At 44.5% G+C, this 19,834-nt stretch overlaps 1 protein-coding gene across 3 annotated transcripts in view; it reads left to right on the forward strand.

The window, feature by feature from the left end:
- CTNND2 (catenin delta 2) overlaps positions 1-19,834 on the forward strand; it is a 1,117,159-nt gene that overhangs the window by 1,074,906 nt on the left and 22,419 nt on the right. The window lies entirely within an intron of this gene.

The raw sequence follows: 19,834 nt of genomic DNA on the forward strand, positions 1-19,834 counted from the left end.
GAGGCCAGAACCACATTTCCTTAGCTCAGCTACTTTATTTGACTTAGAGATCCATTTAATAAATCAGAATATTCTTTGGTCTGGTTGGGGTCCAGACACATTGTGAGCCAAAACGGATTTGCATCATCCAAACCTTCAACTTCAGTGAGGCCTGGACTTCTGATTTTTCTCCCCTAAAGGAAAAGAAACAGAAGAATGTTATCACACAAAGGCTAAACAATGCATCACCTTAAAAAAAAATCCTGAAGATTAGATAACCACAAAGAGAAGTTTCAAATATCTTTATCATCTGTATTTTTGCAGAGGATGTTTTCTTAATGGAAAGAAGGTGAGCCTTGGAGCAGTCTTGATAGAGGGCTGAAAAAAAAGCAGATGATCAAAAGCTCTTGACGTTTTGAACACTGGTACTTAAAAAAAAAAAGTTGAGGTCATGACTGACAGCGTGATTATGTTTGATGATAGTAGAGTTTGTTGGGACAACTGGTTTTGAAGGAAAGGAGATACATTTGGGGGTGGGGGTAGATGGGAACATAGAATTATAAAATTGCAGAAAGCATTTCTTATAAACCCTTATATAATACCTTAATCATATACACATCTCAAAAAAATATATAGTTATATTGTTTGGGATATAGCCTAAGTTACTCTTAACAGGGAGACTCAGAAATTCAGAAATGCAAGCTAAACAAGTATCCCTTTCTGTTTCATGGGCCTGCACCTGGTTAGGCAGGTGGTCCAGAGTCAGCAGTGACCCTGGGACCTGTCTTGTTATAGTGCCTTGTACTAGGGTAACATCATTGCCTGTGTGTACCAAGCTCCCTAACTGAGCTCTTCCCCTCTAATTGCAGGCCGTAGGAAAAGTGAGGGCAAGTGATATTCTCTGAAGCATGTGATACAAAAGGGACCAACCTTCTGCTCCCTTGCCACCACCAAGAACTGAATCGTGTGGCCACAGCCACAAACCCGGCTAGGAGGGAGAGTAGGAAAAGTGAGCCACCAGGAACCCTGCTAAAGTTTGGTGGCAGGAGGAGGGAGTTATTTTACTAAAAGAAGGAAGGTGTCGTATCAGCTCCAGGAGTCATTTCCTTTTGTTCAAATGTCGGGTTAGCCAAAAAGTTTATTCTCATTTTTCTGTAACGTCATGTAGAAAAACCCGAACAACCTTTCTGGCTAACCAAGTATCTTGACTATCCATCGCAAATCACTAAGGGAGCATATTATTCCATTTTGGGGTGGCTATGATTTTTCAGAACTCTTATATGAAGTAAAAATCTCTATGTGTATTATCTGTCTTCCAACGCTATACTAAAAAATCTACTTTCTCTTCTCTAGGATAGCCTTCCTGTTTTTGAAGCCAGTCATCATGTCTCTACAAGGTCATTCCTTTGCATTTGTAGGGATCAGTTCAGTTGCTCAGTCGTGTCTGACTCTTTGCGATCCCATGAATCACAGCACGCCAGGCCTCCCTGTCCATCACCAACTCCCCGAGTTCACTCAAACTCACGTCCATCAAGTCGGTGATGCCATCCAGCCATCTTATCCTCTGTCGTCCCCTTCTCCTCCTGCCCCCAATACCTCCGAGCATCAGGGTCTTTTCCAATGAGTCAACTCTTCTCATGAGGTGGCCAAAGTATTGGAATTTCAGCTTCAGTATCAGTCCTTCCAATGAACACCCAGGACTGATCTCCTTTAGGATGGACTGGTTGGATCTCCTTGCAGTCCAAGGGACTCTCAAGAGTCCTCTCCAATACCACAGTTCAAAAGCATCAATTCTTCTGTGCTCAGCTTTCTTCACAGTCCAACTCTCACATCCATACATGACCATTGGAAAAACCATAGCCTTGACTAGACAGACCTTTGTTGGCAAAGTAATGTCTCTGCTTTTGAATATGCTATCTAGGTTGGTCATAACTTTTCTTCCAAGGAGTAAGTGTCTTTTAATTTCATGGCTGCAGTCACCATCTGCAGTGATTTTGGAGCCCCCCAAAATAAAGTCTGACACTGTTTCCACTGTTTCCCCATCTATTTCCCATGAAGTTTTGGGACCAGATGCCATGATCTTCGTTTTCTGAATGTTGAGATTTAAGCCAACTTTTTCACTCTCCTCTTTCACTTTCATCAAGAGGCTTTTTAGTTCCTCTTCACTTTCTGCCATAAGAGTGATGTCATCTGCATATCTGAGGTTATTGAAATTTCTCCCAGCAATCTTGATTCCAGCTTGTGCTTCTTCCAGCACAGGGTTTCTCATGATGTACTCTGCATAGAAGTTAAATAAGCAGGGTGACAATATACAGCCTTGAGGTACTCCTTTTCCTATTTGGAACCAGTCTGTTGTTCCATGTCCAGTTCTAACTGTTGCTTCCTGACCTGCATATAGGTTTCTCAAGAGGCAGGTCAGGTGGTCTGGTATTCCCATCTCTTTCAGAATTTTCCACAGTTTATTGTGATTTATTGTGATTTTCCACAGTTTGTCGTTGTAGGGATAGCAACATTTATTACTACTGCTGTCAAAAAAAAAAGCAAAACCTAAAAATTGAAAGTTACATTTTCATCACTGTGCAAAACTTAGAACCTTAAGGCCAGGACACAGCATCGGAGCAGCCCCTGTTGTCAAGTAGAGAGAGACAGTTCTTCCGGCGTTCAGCTTATAATGCTTCGGTTCATTATTTTGCTCTAAGTATTGCAAAGAGCTCCAGAAAGAACAGCATCTACTCAGCCACTCTATGAGCAAATTCCTTTGTTCATAAATGCAGGGATCAGATCAAAGACAGATCAGATAACGAATCAAACTCTGCTGATGGTCACCAAGGTTAGAAACCAGACTCATTCTCCCCCACGAATAGCATGGCCTTGTGTTTCTATAGTTGTGGTCCTGTGGGGTCCCCCACCCTCCTATCCCTCCCCAACACCCCTTGAACCTCCCATGCCTCCCCTCCCCACTCCCCCTCCAACCCTCCCACCCTTACCCTTTGGGATCTTGAACGGTGAGCTTGTGTCTCAAAGAATGCCAAACCACCTGTGCTTGAAAACTTGAAACCGAACAAGGTAGTGTTTCCGTGGATAGAGATATTGTATTCAGTGTTGCCGTCTGGATGAGAGAAACAAAGCATAAAACTAATCTTTAAATGTCCTTCCTTTTATTGTCGGGAAGACAGACTCTCGCGCCGCAGGTACCATTCAGCCAGTGAATAATGAGCTTTGATGGGAGTGAAGTCATGCCCTTCACGGCCTGAATCACTCAGGACTCTCTTTTCCTACTGCCGTGGGATTCATTACACTGGTCCCACCACTGTTGCACTCACAAAACGAGAAATCAATAAGTAATTATGGATAGGGAAGGGATGCCTGCAGATTTCCTCAAATGACCAAACCGCAGCGGGTGAGCCAGTGGACACAGCGCTCGCGGTGTCTTTCGCTGCTTTCGGGAAACTGGCCTCTGTACCTCAATGAGCCAGTGGTCCTGACCCCTGTGAACTGAAGTCACGGTTCACATTTCACATCCCTCATCACTCTCACTTGCTGGACATTTAAAAATCAATACTGGATTGCAGCAAGAACTAGAAAGATATTTTGAAATATTGTCCAGGAAAACACACAAGATGATCAAAATTCAAAATTTTGATCTCAAAGCTTTGCAGCAAGAGGAGCAAGAAATACTTTTATACTTGCTGTAGCATGTTGCCATCTTGAGAATAAATAGATGTTTTTCCTTGGCGAGTGTTTAAGATGGTGATGGAAAAGCAGTAAATCCTCTATAGAAATAAATGGCTGAATGTAGAGCTGTCATTCTATCAAGGAAATTGCCCACCAGGAATTTATTCATCTTTCTATTGTACTGGAAAATTCTTCACCGAGAAATGACTGGAAGCACATGAAAACTTTTGATCACAGTCTTCTCTCTTGCATTTTTAAATTAATTAATTCTTTAATTAATTTTTTATTGAAGGATAATTGCTTTATAGAATTTTGTTGTTTTCTGTCAAATCTCAACATGAATCAGTGGTAGGTGTACATATATCCCCTCCCTTTTGAACCTCCCTCCCATCTCTCTCCCCACCCCACCCCTCTAGGTTGATATTGAGCCCCTGGTTGAGTTTCCTGAGCCATATAGCAAATTCCTATTGACTATCTATTTTACATATGGTAATGTAAGTTTCCATAATTAGAGGAAAATTGCTTTACAATGTTGCGTTGGTTTCTGCCCTACGACATGTGAATCAGCCGTAATTATGGTCAGGCTCTTAAATAATCTGAATGCTGTGTCCTCCAGATTCGCAATTGTAGCTCGAGTTCTTTTCTAAATCACTGCACATCAAGCTCGGGTAGGAAACAAAGAGGCTGGGGTTAAACTCAGTGATGATGCTGTCTGCTCCATAAATCTGGGCGTTTGCGTGTTGATTTTTGTATCGACAAATAAGGCCCTCCTTCATGAGGTCCGCTGACCTCTCGGAGACCATTCTCAGACACTCATCATATGATATCTGTCCAAAAACAAAGGCACAAATGGGAACAGAAGCAAAAATCAATTGTGCAGAAGTGGAAATCGATGCACATGGCAGTTGCTAAACAAGAAGTGACTAAGTTAGAGCTGCTGTGGGGCTGGACCTCCCAGCTGGGGAAATTCTACCTGAGCAGCATCTAAGTTCAATGTTTCCTTTCTGCCTCTGCTCTCCCAGGCGGCTTTACCATAGCATTTTAAATCAGAACTTCCAAAAGTACCCCAGAGACAAAAGCAGGGGAAAAGGATTGAATTGGGAACTAGAAAACTCACTAAACTTTTCATTTTTTGGAACTGCAGTTGATTTTCAATGTTGCGTTAGTTTCGGTTCAGTTATACGCATATATACTGTTCTTTAGGCTCTAAGTCGTGTCCAGCTCTTTTGCGACCCCCGTGGACTGTAGCAGCACCACGGACAGGCTCCTCTGTCCATGGGTTTCTCCAGGCAAGAATAATGGAGTGGTTTGCCATGCCCTCCTCCAGGGGATCTTCCGAACGCAGAGACTGAACCCATGTCTCCTGCAGCTCCTTCATTGCAGGCAGAGTCTTTACCTCTGAGCCGCCAGGGAAGCCCTATACTCGTGGGCCTCCCTGGTGGCTCAGATGGTAAAGGATCCGCCTGCAATGTGGGAGACCTGGGTTTGATCCCTGGATCAGGAAGATCCCCTGGAGAAAGGAATGGCTACCCACTCCAGTATTTTGAGGACTTCCCTGGTGGCTCAGATGGTAAAAAAAAAAAAAAAAAAAATCTGCCTGCAGTGCAGAATTCCATGGACAGAGGAGCCCGGCGAGCTACAATCTGTGGGATTGCAAAGAGCTGGACATGACTGAGTGACTATCACTTTCACATTCTCATTTAGATTCTTTTCCATTATAGGTTATTATAAGGCACTGAATATCGTTCCCTATGCTATACAATAGGACCCTATTTTGTTATGTATCTATTTTTCTGTTTAACAGTGTGTATCCATTCATTTCAAACTTCTAATTTATTCCCCCATTTCTCCTTTGGTAGCCATAAATTTGTTTTCTATGTCTGTGAGACCATTTCTGTTTTGTAAATAAGTTCATTTGTATCATTTTTTAAGATTCCATCTGTAAGTGATATCATATTTGTCTTTCTCTGTCTAACAGACTTCACTTCGTATGAGATTCTCTGGGTCCATCCATATTGCTGCAAATGGCATTATTCCCTTCTTTTTAGGGCTGCTCTATATTCCTTGTGGGTTTCTCAGGTGGCTCAACGGTAAAGAATCCACCTACCAATGCAGGAGTTGCCGGTTTGATCTCTGGGTCAGCATGATCCCCTGGAGAAGTAAATGACAACCCAATTCAGTATTTTTGCCTGGGAAATCCCATGGACAGAGGAACCTGACAGGCTACAGTCCCTGGGGTCACAAAGAGTCAGAAACAACTTAGTGTCTAAACAACAAATATTCCCTGTATATGTGTACCGCATCTTTTTTTACCCGTTCATCTGCTCATGGACACTTCTGTTTCTTCCATCTCTTGGCTACTGTGAATAGTGACACTATGGACTTTAGGGTACATGTCCCTTTGAATTAGAAAAAACGCTAAGTTTAATGTAAATCTACCACCATTCTTGTTACTTTGGGCAATACACTCAAGCTCACCCTTCCTTCTTCTAGTAGATGGGATGAGCCACAGCTAAGAGCGCTTTCATTTGCTTGGGGAGAAAGGACGCGATCAGTTTCTTGTCCCTTACTAGCTCACCTGCTTTCCCTCTCATAAGCTATTCCTTCTTGTGTCCCAGTGTCCCGCACCCCCACCCTCCTCCCAGGCTCTGCCAGGAAAGGGGGATCAGCAGAGAGGAGAGAGACCCTGGCCATACAGTTGTGCCCTGGCCTTGGTACACCCAGCCTACAGCAGATGCCCACGTGCTGGCTTCTTCTCTCATGGGGACAGTGGTGTGGTTTGCTCATGCGTGCATGCTTAGTCGCTTCAGTCATGTCCAACTTTTGCAAGCCTATGGACCGTAGCCTGCCAGGCTCCTCTGCCTGTGGGATTCTCCAGGCAGGCATACTGGAGTGTGTTGCTGTGCCCTCCTCCAGAGGGTCTTCCCAACCCAAGAATCGAGTCTGAATCTCTCATGTCTCCTGCACTGGCAGGCGGGCTCGGTATTTAATACCAGCCTCCAGCTGAGGACCGCTGGCCTGGACCTGACCTCTTCCAGCTAACTGCTCCAGGCTCTCCATGCACCTAAGATTTCCGCTACCCTGCACTGAGACCAGAGCAGATACACATTTTCCACCCCGTAGCTTAGTGTAGGAATTCCTGTTTAAGAAGAGTATACTTTATGAATATAAAATTTCCTACCGGCCTTGGAGGGGGCTCATGCAGTGGACGATCCTGAAACCTAAGCTTCTTGAGCTCCATGGTTGGTCCACCTCTGGCACTGAGTCTGAGCTTCACCCTGATCGTGGTAACTCCTACAACCCCCAAAATCCAGAGAGCCCGTGGCCAGGCAAAATAAAGAGCTCACTTCCCAGGCTTCAGGAGATGGGAGATAGGCTGGGCAATGCCCAGCCCGCCAACTGCCTTCAAGGAAGCCCTCGCCACCAACATTCTCCACCCACTAGTGAATTCTCAGCCTAAACCCATGTAATCTGGAGGTGGGGCATGTGTTAATACTGCAGAACCTTATTTTATCCCCCACATTCACAAGGATGGATGGATGATCTAATTTTTTACTTTGAGAATATATGTGGAACAATGGGGCATCTGTTGTTCCCTGCCTTGGGACCTTAGCCAAAACACAGGCAATGGAAGAAAAGTATATTAACATCCTGTCACAGTGTCTTGTCGCAGGCATTTAATCATCTAAAGTTGTCCTCAGGTCTAATCAGTGTGTCTCACACCTCAAATGAACATGGCTTACAGCAGTTAGAAATTAATCACCCTCTGTTACTTTCCTATTGCTGCGTTAACAGATTACAACAAACTCAGTGGCTTAAACACAAATTCATGATCTGAACAGTTCTTGAGGGCAGAAGTGCAAAGTAGGTTTCACTGGGCTGAAATCAAAGGATTGGCTCTGCAGTGGGTAAAAGTGGAGCTCTGAGGAACTCCTGCAGGAGCGGGAGGAACTCCAGGAACTCCTGTCCCCTGGGGTTGGGGACAAAAAGAAGAGGAGCCAAGAAGGGGGCTCTGACTCCTTTCCTCTGTCATCCCTGCCAGTTAGCACAGTGTCCTATGCCTGCCTCACCTGCTTCTCCCTGTCCTCTCTTTAAGTCTGGAGCCGAGATTTTCAGCATTGTTATGTTGTCGTCAGTCAGTCGCTAAGTCGTGTCTGACTCTTTGCAGCCCCATGGACTACAGCACGCCAGGCTTCCCTGTCCTTCACCATCTCACGGAGCTTGCTCACACTCATGTCCGTTGAATTAGTGATGCCACCCAACCATCTCATCCTCTGTCACTCCCTTCTCCTCCTCCCCTCAATCTTTCCCATCATCAGGGTCTTTTCTAATGAGTCAGCTCTTCACATCAGGTGGCCAAAGGATTGGAGCTTCAGCTTCAGCATCAGTCCTTCCAATGAATATTCAGGGTTGTTTTCCTTCAGGACTGACTGGTTGGATCTCCTTGGGATCCAAGGGTCAGCATGGTAGCCATTAGTGAGGGGTTGGCTATTGAACATTTGAAATATGATTAGTCCTCTTTGAGATATTCTCTGGGCTCAGTGGTAAAGAATTGCCTGCCAATGCAGGAGACTCGAGTTCAATCCCTGGGTCAAGAAGATCCCCTGGAGGAGGCCATGGCAGTCCACTCCAGTATTCTTGCCTGGGAAGCCCCATGGACATCGGAGCCCGAGAGGCTGCAGTCCATGGAGTCACAAAAGAGTCGGATACAACTTAGCAACTAAACCACCCAACAGCAACACTAAGCATAAGACACGAACCAGATCTCAAAGACTTGGCTTACTTTTTTTTTTTTAACTATCTAGTGAATGCTTCTCATGTTTATTGTGTTAAAATATATTTTAGATATATAGGATTAAATAAATATAATATTAAAGTTAAAAAAAAAAAACTGTTGGTCCTGGATGCACCCCTTCCTGAAGCCGTCTAGAGAATCCATTTCCTTGCCTTTTCCAGCTGGTAGAGGCCGCCGCACCCTTTGGCCTTTTGCCCCCTTCCTCCATCAGCTAAGCAGGCAGCATGGCTTCTCTGATTTTCTGTCTCTGCTTCCGTGGTTATATCACCTTCTCTGAATGCCTGCCTCCTGTATCTCTCTTTGAAGACCCTTGTGGCTGCATTGGGCCCACTTGGATAATTCAGTGTAATCTCCCTTTTTCAAGAGCTTTAACTCCACCACACGTGCAGAGTCCCTTTGCTACATAATGTAGCCTGTCACAGGTTCTAGGTAAGTAGGATGTGGGTATCTTTGGTGGAGGGAGCATATTATTTAGCCAATCACACCCTGTCACGTTAGAGTCTAATTGTCCAGATCTGGTATCACACCTCTCGGACCAAGGTTTTGGCTCCTTCAAACTCTGTGATCACCATCTCTGGAGGGTTGCCCTCACCTGCATTCTCCTCCTTGACCTCAACCTGTCCACATTCCAGTGGAAAAGGGTGGGGAAAGGGATCCTTTTTTTTTTTTTAAAGTGGGGGTGGGGGATGCCTTTGTAAATACTGTCAGAGCTTAGTCACTTAGCCAAATCTCCCAGCAAGGGAGGCTGAGTCCAAGTGGAAAACAGTTTCTATTACAAAGTGGAAAAATTAGAGAAAAGTCTACCAAGATGTTTATGCCCAAGAATGTTATGCTCGTGCTGATGGCAACAGTCCTCTTGATCGCTATACCCAGTTCTTAATAAAAACCTCGTTTTTGAGAGATTCCCACCATGCTTCCGTTTGGTACCAGTTAACTCCTGGTAGTTAACCACGACATATTTTCTTCGACCAAATTATATCAGTTTCTTTCTAGCTTGTCGAATCTTCTTAGTGATATCAGTTCTTTAGAATTAGTTCAATGGTGATAAATTGAATTCCTAAGATGGATTTACTCAATATTTGCTTTGAAAAGATGATGTGTGCGTGTAAAGTCACGTCATCATGTCTGATTCTTTGCAACCTTATGAACTGGAACCCAACAGGCTCTTCTGTCCATGGGATTCTCCAAGCAGGCATACTGGAGGGGGTTGCCATGCCCTCTTCCAGGGGATCTTCCTGAACCAGGGATTAAACACAAGTCTCTTGTGTCTTCTGCATTGATAGGTGGGTTCTTTACCACTAGCGCCACCTGGGGAGCCCTTAAAAGATGGTGAAAGTGAAAGTGAAGTTGTTCAGTAGTGTCCCACTCTTTGCGACCCCATGGACTGTAGCCTACCAGGCTCCTCGGTGCATGGAATTTACCAGGCAAGAGTACCAGAGTGGGTGGCCATTTCCTTCTCCAGGGAATCTTCCCAACCCAGGGATCGAACCCAGGTCTCCCACACTGCAGGCAGACGCTTTTTTTTTTTTTTACTAAGCCGCAAGACTCTTATCCTTACATATACTGTACCTTTAAGTAGCCAAATCAATTTAATTAAATTTCATTAGAAGCCCCGGAGCTGAAACAAACTAATAAAAGTAACCAGTGTGTCAGGTGGTATTTATTTTTGCATTAAATTGCAAATACTCCCTTTTAGTCCTTGACGATTCAGTCTAAATATTTAATTCTAATAGCTTTTGGAATTGTTGATGGAATTAGTTTTAATGACTTTTTTAACAAACAGTTTACCTTAACAATAGATGGAAGCTTGTTTTATTATAGTGAAGAGGAACTGTGAGTTTATCCTCAGGGAAAATCTGGCTTGGTCTTCAGTTGCATAGACTCTGAATAGTCTGTTTCTATTTTTTTTTTCTCTATAATACCTTTTATTGAAATAAGGAGAATGTTTGCATAGCTACCACTAATTTGGAATCTTTTCTCTCTCTGCTTCATGTGATTACATCAACAGGTTTATTCCACTTAAAAAATGACTGGAAAACTGGCACAATTTTGAGCAATCAAATTTTTCTCAAGTGAGCAATGTCTCAGCTGGTTACCTTATTCAGTGCATGGCAACAATTCAAATTTTAACTTTCATTTGAAAAATAGGTTCCTGATGAAGTGATTGAAGTACAAGCTGTAAATGTCCTAGGCTGAATGAGTGGATGAACTTGGGTTGCTTAAAAGCTCCAAGGATTTACACCACCCTTTCTTTATATATCAAGTCACTCATAGCAAATTAGAATTGACAAGTTTTATGCACCAAGAGCCTTCAAGGACAGCTAACACACACACAAAAGGCATGTATTTGTTACTTCAGAACTAAAGAGTCTCTCTATGCCTACTGAGAAATCCTTGTTTAGATTCCAACTAAATCTTACCAGATTAAAGAAGTTCCAAAATTGTTTTCAAAGAGAGGAAAAATATATACTGGCTGACAGTGTCCTCATATCTGTTTTGGGTGCCAGCGAACATCCTCAGTGGAAAGAACAACTATTCTCCATTTTCAAGGTTAATTATTTATCAAAGCTTTTGTCCAAGTCGGAGATGTCATTTATCACTAGAAAAGATTTGTTGCTTCTAAATTCTAAGTATAGAAGACAGAGCTTCCATATCTCACTTTGAAAACAGAACTGCAAATGGGACACTCCCCATGTAACTCTCCATCACAGCTGTAGATATTCACTAACTTTGTCACTTTTCGCCCCATCATTGTCTAATCCCTAAAGGGTGCCTCTTCCAGAGGTCAGGGATCACAGAAGAAGTAACATGAGATCCCATGCCCTCTTTGCTTTCTGTTTGGGGGATACTTGCTTTACAATGTTATGTCTGTTTCTGCTGTACTACATTGTGAATCAGCTGTTAAGTATACGTATATATTACATAAAGTAAGTATACATATGCATAGATCCAAAATCACATGACTGCAGACGTGCAATTAAAAGACGCTTGCTCCTTGGAAGAAAAATTATGACCAACCTAGACAGCATATTAAAAAGCAGAGACATTACTTTGCCAACAAAGGTCCGTCTAGTCAAGGCTATGGTTTTTCCATTAGTCATGTATGGATGTGAGAGTTGGACTGTAAAGAAAGCTGAGCACCGGAGAATTGATACTTTTGAACTGTAGTGTTGGAAAAGACTCTTGGGAGTCCCTTGGACTGCAAGCAGATACAACCAGTCCATCCTAAAGGAAATCAGTCCTGGATATTCATTGGAAGGACTGATGTGGAAGCTGAAACTCCAATACTTTGGCCACCTGTTGCAAGGAACTGACTCGTTGGAAAAGACCCTGCTGCTGGGAAAGATTGAAGGTGGGAGGAGAAGGGGATGACAGAGAATGGGATGGTTGGATGGCATCACCGACTCGATGGACATGAGTTTGAGCAAGCTCCGGGAGTTGGTGATGGACAGGGAAGCCTGGCGTGCTGCAGTCCGTGGGGTCACAAAGAGTTGCAAACGACTGAGCAACTGAACCGAGTGACTGATCCGGCTGTCCCCTCCCTCTTAAGCCCCCCTGCCGCCCCTTCCCCCATGCCCTAGTCGCCGCGGAGCGCAAGCTGAGCCCCCTGCTCTGCAGCAGCCCCCACTGGCTCGTTACACTTGATAGTGTACATGTCAATGCTGCTCCCTCTGTTTGTCCGACCCTCTCCTTCCCGCACGGGGTCCACGGGTCCATTTTCTCTATCTGTGTCTCTATTCCTTTCCTGCAAATAGGCTCCTCTGTACCATTTTTCTAGATTCCATATACATACGTTAACATACAATGTTGGTTTTCTCTCTTTCTGACTTAATTCACTCTGTATGACACAGTCTACGTTCACCCACGTCACTACCTTGTGCTTAGTCGCTCAGTCATGTCCGACTCTTTGCGACCCCTTGGACTTTAACCTGCCAGGCTCATCTCTGTCCATGGGGATTCTCCAGGCCAGAATACTGGAGTAGGTTGCCATGCCCTCCTACAAGGGATCTACCAACCCAGGGATCGAACTCAGGCCCCCTGCGTTGCAGGAGGATTCATTACCCTCTGAGCCACCAGGAAGCCCTCTATGACAATCTAGGTTCACCTACATCCCTACAAATGACCCAATTCCCTTTCTTTTTATTGGCATATAGTTGATTGAAAATGTTGTGTTAGTTTCTGCTGTACAGCAAAGTGAATCAGGTATACATATCTGTATACCCCCTGCCCCCACCCATGCCCTGTTCATCTCACCTCCTGAAGTGCATTGATGAAGATTTGGTACTTAACCCCTTTTCTCTAGACTCTCTCATCACCAGATTCTCCAAACAATCCTTGAGATATTTATTGCCCTTCCTCTCCATTTTTGCTGTAAGCTCTTTGTTACACAGATTGAACAAGTCCTCTCCCTAATCCCCTTTCCCTGCTGGTCCAGCTGGCACTGTGCTTCTCCATCCCTTCTCTGTTCCAGCGCTGGGGGCGGGGCTCACCACCCTGCTCAGCTGGCAGACATAGGATGCTGTCTAGAGATCTGGTCCAGGGAAGGAAGAAGTGTGGGAACACTCTTGCTTCACACATTTCATTCCATCACATCCACACACTCTGCACACCTCCTGTGGGCGTGTACAGTGCCCAGCTTCTACTCCAGAGCAGTGACTCTGGTCATCAGTGTTCCCTGCCCAGAAACATTTCTGCAAGTTGAGCCCTTCATTCCAGTGGGCACATGGCACACCTCGCAGCAGGCATGGGCTCCTGTGTCCAACGTAAAGGAAGTTGGAGTGTATCGAATGAGAAATGGGATGCTCTCTCCCTTCTCCTCCTTTTCCCCAGATCTGCTCAGGTTTGTGTTTGGGGAAAACTGAGCGTCTTTGCTGTGGACAGGAGCTGGTGGTTTCTGAGCTGCAGGAGGCAATAAGCAGTGGAGATTGGGGGAGGGGCAGTGTGTGCAAAGAGGTATGTGCTCTGAGAGCTGTGCGTGGAATCAGCACCAATTCAGGGCGCAGGTGTGGCAGATGTAATGATGCTCCAGAATTAGCTACACAATTGGTTAAAGAGGAGACGGTTTTATATCCTCACATTGAAACATAGAGGACAGAGAGACATTAACATCAAAAGTGGAGTGGGCAAGCCATAGGCTACTTTTTTCTTTCGTTTTTTTTTTCTCTTTTTTTCGAGGTACCATTTTACCTAAACTAGCACTGCCTTCAGCCCAGCAGTATGTCAGAAAGGACAGATATACCAATAGCAGCAGATGAGGTTCCTCTCCGCTAAAATATATTTTTAAAAACCCCATAAGGCTCTGATAACCTTCATTTGTTATAGAACTGTAAGAGTGTAAGAACTGTAGAGTTAGCAATAAAGACTATGACATCGATTATCATTGCATTTGTAATAACTAATGCGGTCATCTTAATTCATTGTCTTCAACTAGCAGAATCTATTAGGTACCTCTGTGTTGCAGGTACCATGCTAGAGACCAGGAAATAGCAAGGAAATAAACATGGCCCAGCCCTGCCTCACAGCTGGGCAGACGGACAGGCTTGCAGCAGACAGAAATGAGAGGTCATACCATTTTGTTCATAACAGGCAAAGGAAGGGCTTCCCTGGTGGCTCGATGGTGAAGAATCCACCTGCCAATGCAGAAGGCATGAGTTCGATCCCTGGGTGGGGAAGATCCCCTGGAGAAGGAAATGGCAACCCACTCCAGTATTCTTGTCTGGGAATATCTCATGGACAGAAAAGCCTGGCATGCTCTATAGTCCATGAGGTCACAAAGAGTAGGACACGACTGAGCAACTGACCAACATCAACAACAACAAGGCAAGTAAGAGCATACCAGCACTGCTAAAATCGCCCCTGAGCCGCAGAGGCATAATTCATTTAGTAATGGTGATTTATGGAAAGTGTATTGCCCCACCTCCTGTTTACCTGGCTCCAGACGGAGTGGGATGAGTAGGAGCTGACAGGTAGAAAAAGAGCAGGTGTTGTGTGAGGTCTCAGAGCTGCCTGATCAAAGGTGTAGGCTGTGGAAATGAGTCACAGGGTGATTGTAGGGTAATCAGGTATGAGTAGGATGTCAGGGGGTGGGGGTGGGGGGGGCACCTCTCTGGCCTGAGTTGGACTTATTTTTTGTTCCTGTGGAAGTCAACCTTGGGAATGCCATATCTGACACTGCCAAATGGAGTCAGAGCCCTAAGGGCCTCCTAGGATTTTGCCCTTTAAAATGTATTCTATATCCCTATTAATCACTGCCAGGTATGCATACAAACTCCAAGCCAGTGGTTCCCAGCCACGCTATTCATTTTGAAAATACCAATGCCCAGAGCCTACTCAGAACAATTTAAACAGGATCTCAGAGGCTGAGGCCTAGGCAGAGCTATATTTAAAACTTAAATATTTAAATAAATAAAATATTTATATAAAAATAAATATATATTTTAAATATATTTTAAAAACTATATTTAAAACTTTATATATATTTTATATATAAAAATATAGTTTAAACTATATTTAAAGCTGATTGACTCATTCTGCCCTTAATTTCTGGAAAAGAAACCAAGACAGAGCTGACCAGTCATCGTGAGCTCAGTGGATCCTGGGAGAGGTGGGCTGACTTGGACAGTTGTCTAATTATACCTCTGTTAACAGAGAGACCCACAGTAAAAGCAGTTCTGAGCCTTGACAAACAGCTCCATTCATTCTTTCCACACAAACCTAACATATGCATGTGCTGATCTAAATTGAGTACCCTGCACACTTTCCAGAAAAAAAGACGGGATGAGTGTGTCTTGCACTAAGCTCGTGTAGACAGGTCTGAAAGTCACTTAGATCTTTCCTCCCAACTCTGATGGTGGAAGTTTCTCCAGTAGAGCAGTCTTGGTGGAGATGCTTGTGGGATGGTAAAAGCATGTAAGATGGATATGGTTATAAGTTCAGAGACCTCAAAGTACAGAAGGAGAAGATCAGTAGGAAATAATACAGTGACCACCATTTAGACAAACCATGAGGATCTAATGGTCGTGAGGCTGTGAAAAAAGTTCCATTGATTCTCACACTTTCTGGACCATTGAAAGTAATGATGTGGATGAGAGTAGCTTTGGGGAATAAAACAAATTTCATAAAGAAACACACCAGGAACTTTCACACAGAAGCTGAAAGTGGTGGAGGACAGTGAAAGGGTAAGATAAAGAAAATCAGATTATTTCTGGTGGCAATTTAAAGTTCAATGACTTTGAACCCGTCTTCTCTTTTGGATTTCTATCTCTATATACTTGGAACAATTTAACAACCTCCAGTTTTAAGTTTAATGCGTTAAAAATAAAAACCAATTTGAGGTGCAGCTCTCATATCACATTTTTGACAGCTTGGCTGGGTCTTGAGCTGAAGGGCACGACTTGGCGGTCATCCTGCTGGAGGTGAAAGACAGACGTGAAAAGAGTTGGTTATCATCAATATTAAGGATTACCAGCCCAGCCCTAGTTACTACAGTGGTTCTTGGTTCTGTTTTCTTCCCTGAACTTTCTTATCTAAGCCAAAGGGATGGTATGAAGGGGAACTGTGGTGAAGTACCCAATTGAATTTGGGGCACAGCCTCTGGTCTACAGAGAGTTAAAACATTAAAAAGAAAACATAGTCATCAAAGAGGCAAATAATGATTCAAAACCTGTGTGCCCAAGTTGTGTGTGTTTCTGTAAACCCCTTTCAAGTCTTTCTGAACGACAGTGGGACGTCAATGAATCATAAACTGATTGCAGGCTGGCTAAACAGCAAGGATGTCCAGGGCTAGTTGGATAAAAGAAAATATTAGCTCAGAATAACTTTCTCAAAGAAGATATGTCTTCATGTTCCTTATTCTTTAGAAAGAAAAAAAAAATATATATATATATATCTTTCGGTTGAATGACTAAGAATTTCATGCAGTAAAAGATGTGCAGGGCCATGAGATCTACCCTCTAGGAAATTATTCAGCATCACTAAGATGAGTGTTGATTCATCTGTGCCCTGGTCTCTAGCATCCGAGGTTACGCTTATCCATGGTGTGTGGAAGGATGTGCCTTCAGAATTAAAGCTGAGATCCCCTCCGCGCGTTGGTGACTGTAGCGATATTGAAGGTCTTTGTTTTTGTCATCACATGTTTCACTCTGCATCAATGGATGAGGGGGAGTTGGAGGTGGAGCGGTAACCAGGTCATCTTCCTAGCATCCCAGGGGCTCAGGACACTGCTATAACCCAGAGCCTTCCCTGCATTTCCACTTTGTATTATTCCCCAAGTTTCCGCCTCCCACCTTCATTCAAAGTTTCTGTGCTCAGATGTGTGCTGGCCTTACACGAAGGTGTCTGGCAGGTGGGGCGGGGGAGCATTCTAGGTGCCTCTAACACCCTCCCTATCGTCGCCAAGTGTCCACCAATGTCACTGCCCACAGACAAGTCACCGGCACGGCTCATCTCTGTCAAATGTCTACATTCTCAGAAGTGGGTCTCATGAAAGATTTGAAAGCATTTTTTGGTGCTTTTTTACCCTTTCCTCCTTCATAAGCAGTTTTATTATTACAGCCCCTTTCCTGACACTTCCAGAGATTTAAATACTTGGCTGGTCTCAATGGAAGCTGTGCTGTGCAAACTAAGTCGCTTCAGTCATGTCCAACTCTCTGTGACCCATGGACTGCAGCCCACCAGGCTCCTCTGTCCGTGGGATTCTCCAGGCAAGAATACTGGAGCGGGTTGCCATGCCCTGCTCCAGAGGATCTTCCCAACCTAAGGATCGAACCCATGTCTCTTACACCTCCTGCGCTGGCAGGAAGGTTCTTTATCACTAGCGCCCCCTGGGAAGCATCATCAATTCTGAACTGTTGCACAAAACATCTGTACTTACCTGTATAAGAGGGGGATGCCGAGTAATAGAGTGATACTGCCCAAGTCAAACCAGGCTAGAATTGGGCCACATTTATCCCTAATGTCTCCATAGGTCTTAGAACAGATCAGATATTAGCCAGTATTCTTATTATGAAGCACTGTGCCCACCTTCCATGGTATATGGAGTATCATTAGTTACTCATGACCGCAGAAGCCAAGGTTTTGATTAAAGCAATTTCCTGAGCTGCTACCTAGAACACTCCGCACACACACACACAGTACATCGTCTTTGAAATTGCAGGTTAGACAAACGTAAAATAATCTGCCTCTATTGGGAACTATTTAAGGACATTTGCTGTCCACAAAGCATTCCCTTCAAAAGAAAGGAATATCTTTTTAAAACAAATTTGTAAGTTGTTCCCGTATGTGAGCAATGGGTCCATTCCCTTCTGAAATATTTTACATGCTTCTGAAAGAGGCCCCTTCCCTTCCTACCCACCCACCCCAACCCCTGAGAATTTAAGAGAAATGCCCCCAAATTTCTGCAGAGACAGTACATTTCTTCTCCTATCCGGACAGCTGCGTCTTCCCACGGCTCCCACCCTCCCTGTGACGGTTTTAGCTGTTTGCCCCTAGACCCTCCTTACCTTGGCCACCACCAACTGCCCAAGACTGCTGGGTCAGCCATCACTTCTGGACTCGTCTCACTCAGAGGCTCTAAACAGCCAGCCGTTTGCCCTGGGATTCCCCCTTCCTCCTTCCCACCTCCCGTCCTTTCACCCTTGAACCCATGGTCTGCTGTCAATCAGTTCAGTTCAGTTCAGTCGCTCAGTCGTGTCCGACTCTGTGATCCCATGAATTGCAGCATGCCAGGCCTCCCCGTCCATCACCAACTCCCAGAGTTCACTCAGACTCACGTCCATCAAGTCAGTGATGCCATCCAGCCATCTCATCCTCTGTCATCCCCTTCTCCTCCTGCCCCCAATCCCTCCCAGCATCAGTCTTTTCCAATGAGTCAATTCTTCTCATGAGGTGGCCAAAGTATTGGAGTTTCAGCTTCAGCATCATTCCTTCCAAAGAAATCCCAGGGCTGATCTCCTTCAGAATGGACTGGTTGGATCTCCTTGCAGTCCAAGGGACTCTCAAGAGTCTTCTCCAACACCACAGTTCAAAAGCATCAATTCTTTGGTGCTCAGCCTTCTTCACAGTCCAACTCGGAAAAACCATAGCCTTGACTAGATGGACCTTAGTCAAAAAAGTAATGTCTCAGCTTTTGAATATGCTATCTAGGTTGGTCATAATTTTTCTTCCAAGGAGTAAGCGTCTTTTAATTTCATGGCTGCAATCACCATCTGCAGTGATTTTGGAGCCCAAAAAGATAAAGTCTGACACTGTTTTCACTGTTTCCCATCTATTTCCCATGAAGTGATGGGACCGGATACCATGATCTTCGTTTTCTGAATGTTGAGATTTAAGGCAACTTTTTCACTCTCCTCTTTCACTTTCATCAAGAGGCTTTTTAGTTCCTCTTCACTTTCTGCCCTAAGGGTGGTGTCATCTGCATATCTGAGGTTATTGAAATTTCTCCCAGCAATCTTGATTCCAGCTTGTGTTTCTTCCAGTCCAGCGTTTCTCATGATGTACTCTGCATAGAAGTTAAATAAGCAGGGTGACAATATATAGCCTTGACGTACTCCTTTTCCTATTTGGAACCAGTCTGTTGTTCCATGTCCAGTTCTAACTGTTGCTTCCTGACCTGCCTACAGATTTCTCAAGAGGCAGATCAGATGGTCTGGTATTCCCATCTCTTTCAGAATTTTCCACAGTTTATTGTGATCCACATAGTCAAAGGTTTTGGCATAGTCAATAAAGCAAAAATAGATAAGAGAAACCCAAGTAAGAGGGCATCAGAGGGCAGACACACTGCTGTCAATAGGACCCCCTATATCCAATACCCATGCATATGTGCACGCTAAGTCATTTCAGTTGTGTCTGACTCTTTGTGACCCTGTGGACTGTAGCCTGCCAGGCTCCTCTGTCCATGAGATTCTCCAGGCAAGAATGCTGGAGTGGGTTGCCATGCCCTCCACCAGGGGATCTTCTGAATCCAGGAATCAAACTCATGTTTTTTATGTGTCTTTATGGATTGCTCTTTCCAGAAAGTTCTCCTCTGCCTTCCATCAAGGAAACCCCCAGCACCTGTGAAGTGCCCCGACCCTCTGCAGATCCTCAATCCTCTTATGTCTCTTTATGTGTCTTTACCACTAGCACTGTACCTGGGAAGCCCCCATCCAATACCCACCTCTTGTTTTTTCAGTCTTCTTGCTCTGAGACCCATTGCCCCCAAGGACACCCCCAGCCCCCTGCAGCCCTCTCACTTGGTGACCTTTCAGGTCCCAGCCCCTCTTCTTGGAGGTGGACCAGGTATCTCCCTCTTGTTCATTGCTCTTTCCAGAAAGTTCTCCTCTGCCTTCCATCAAGGAAACCCGCAGCACTTGTGAAGTGCCCCGACCCTCTGCAGATCCTCACTCC

The sequence above is a fragment of the Ovis aries genome, chromosome 16 (assembly GCF_016772045.2).
Source record: "Ovis aries strain OAR_USU_Benz2616 breed Rambouillet chromosome 16, ARS-UI_Ramb_v3.0, whole genome shotgun sequence".
In the NCBI taxonomy this organism is placed as follows: Eukaryota; Metazoa; Chordata; class Mammalia; order Artiodactyla; family Bovidae; genus Ovis; species Ovis aries.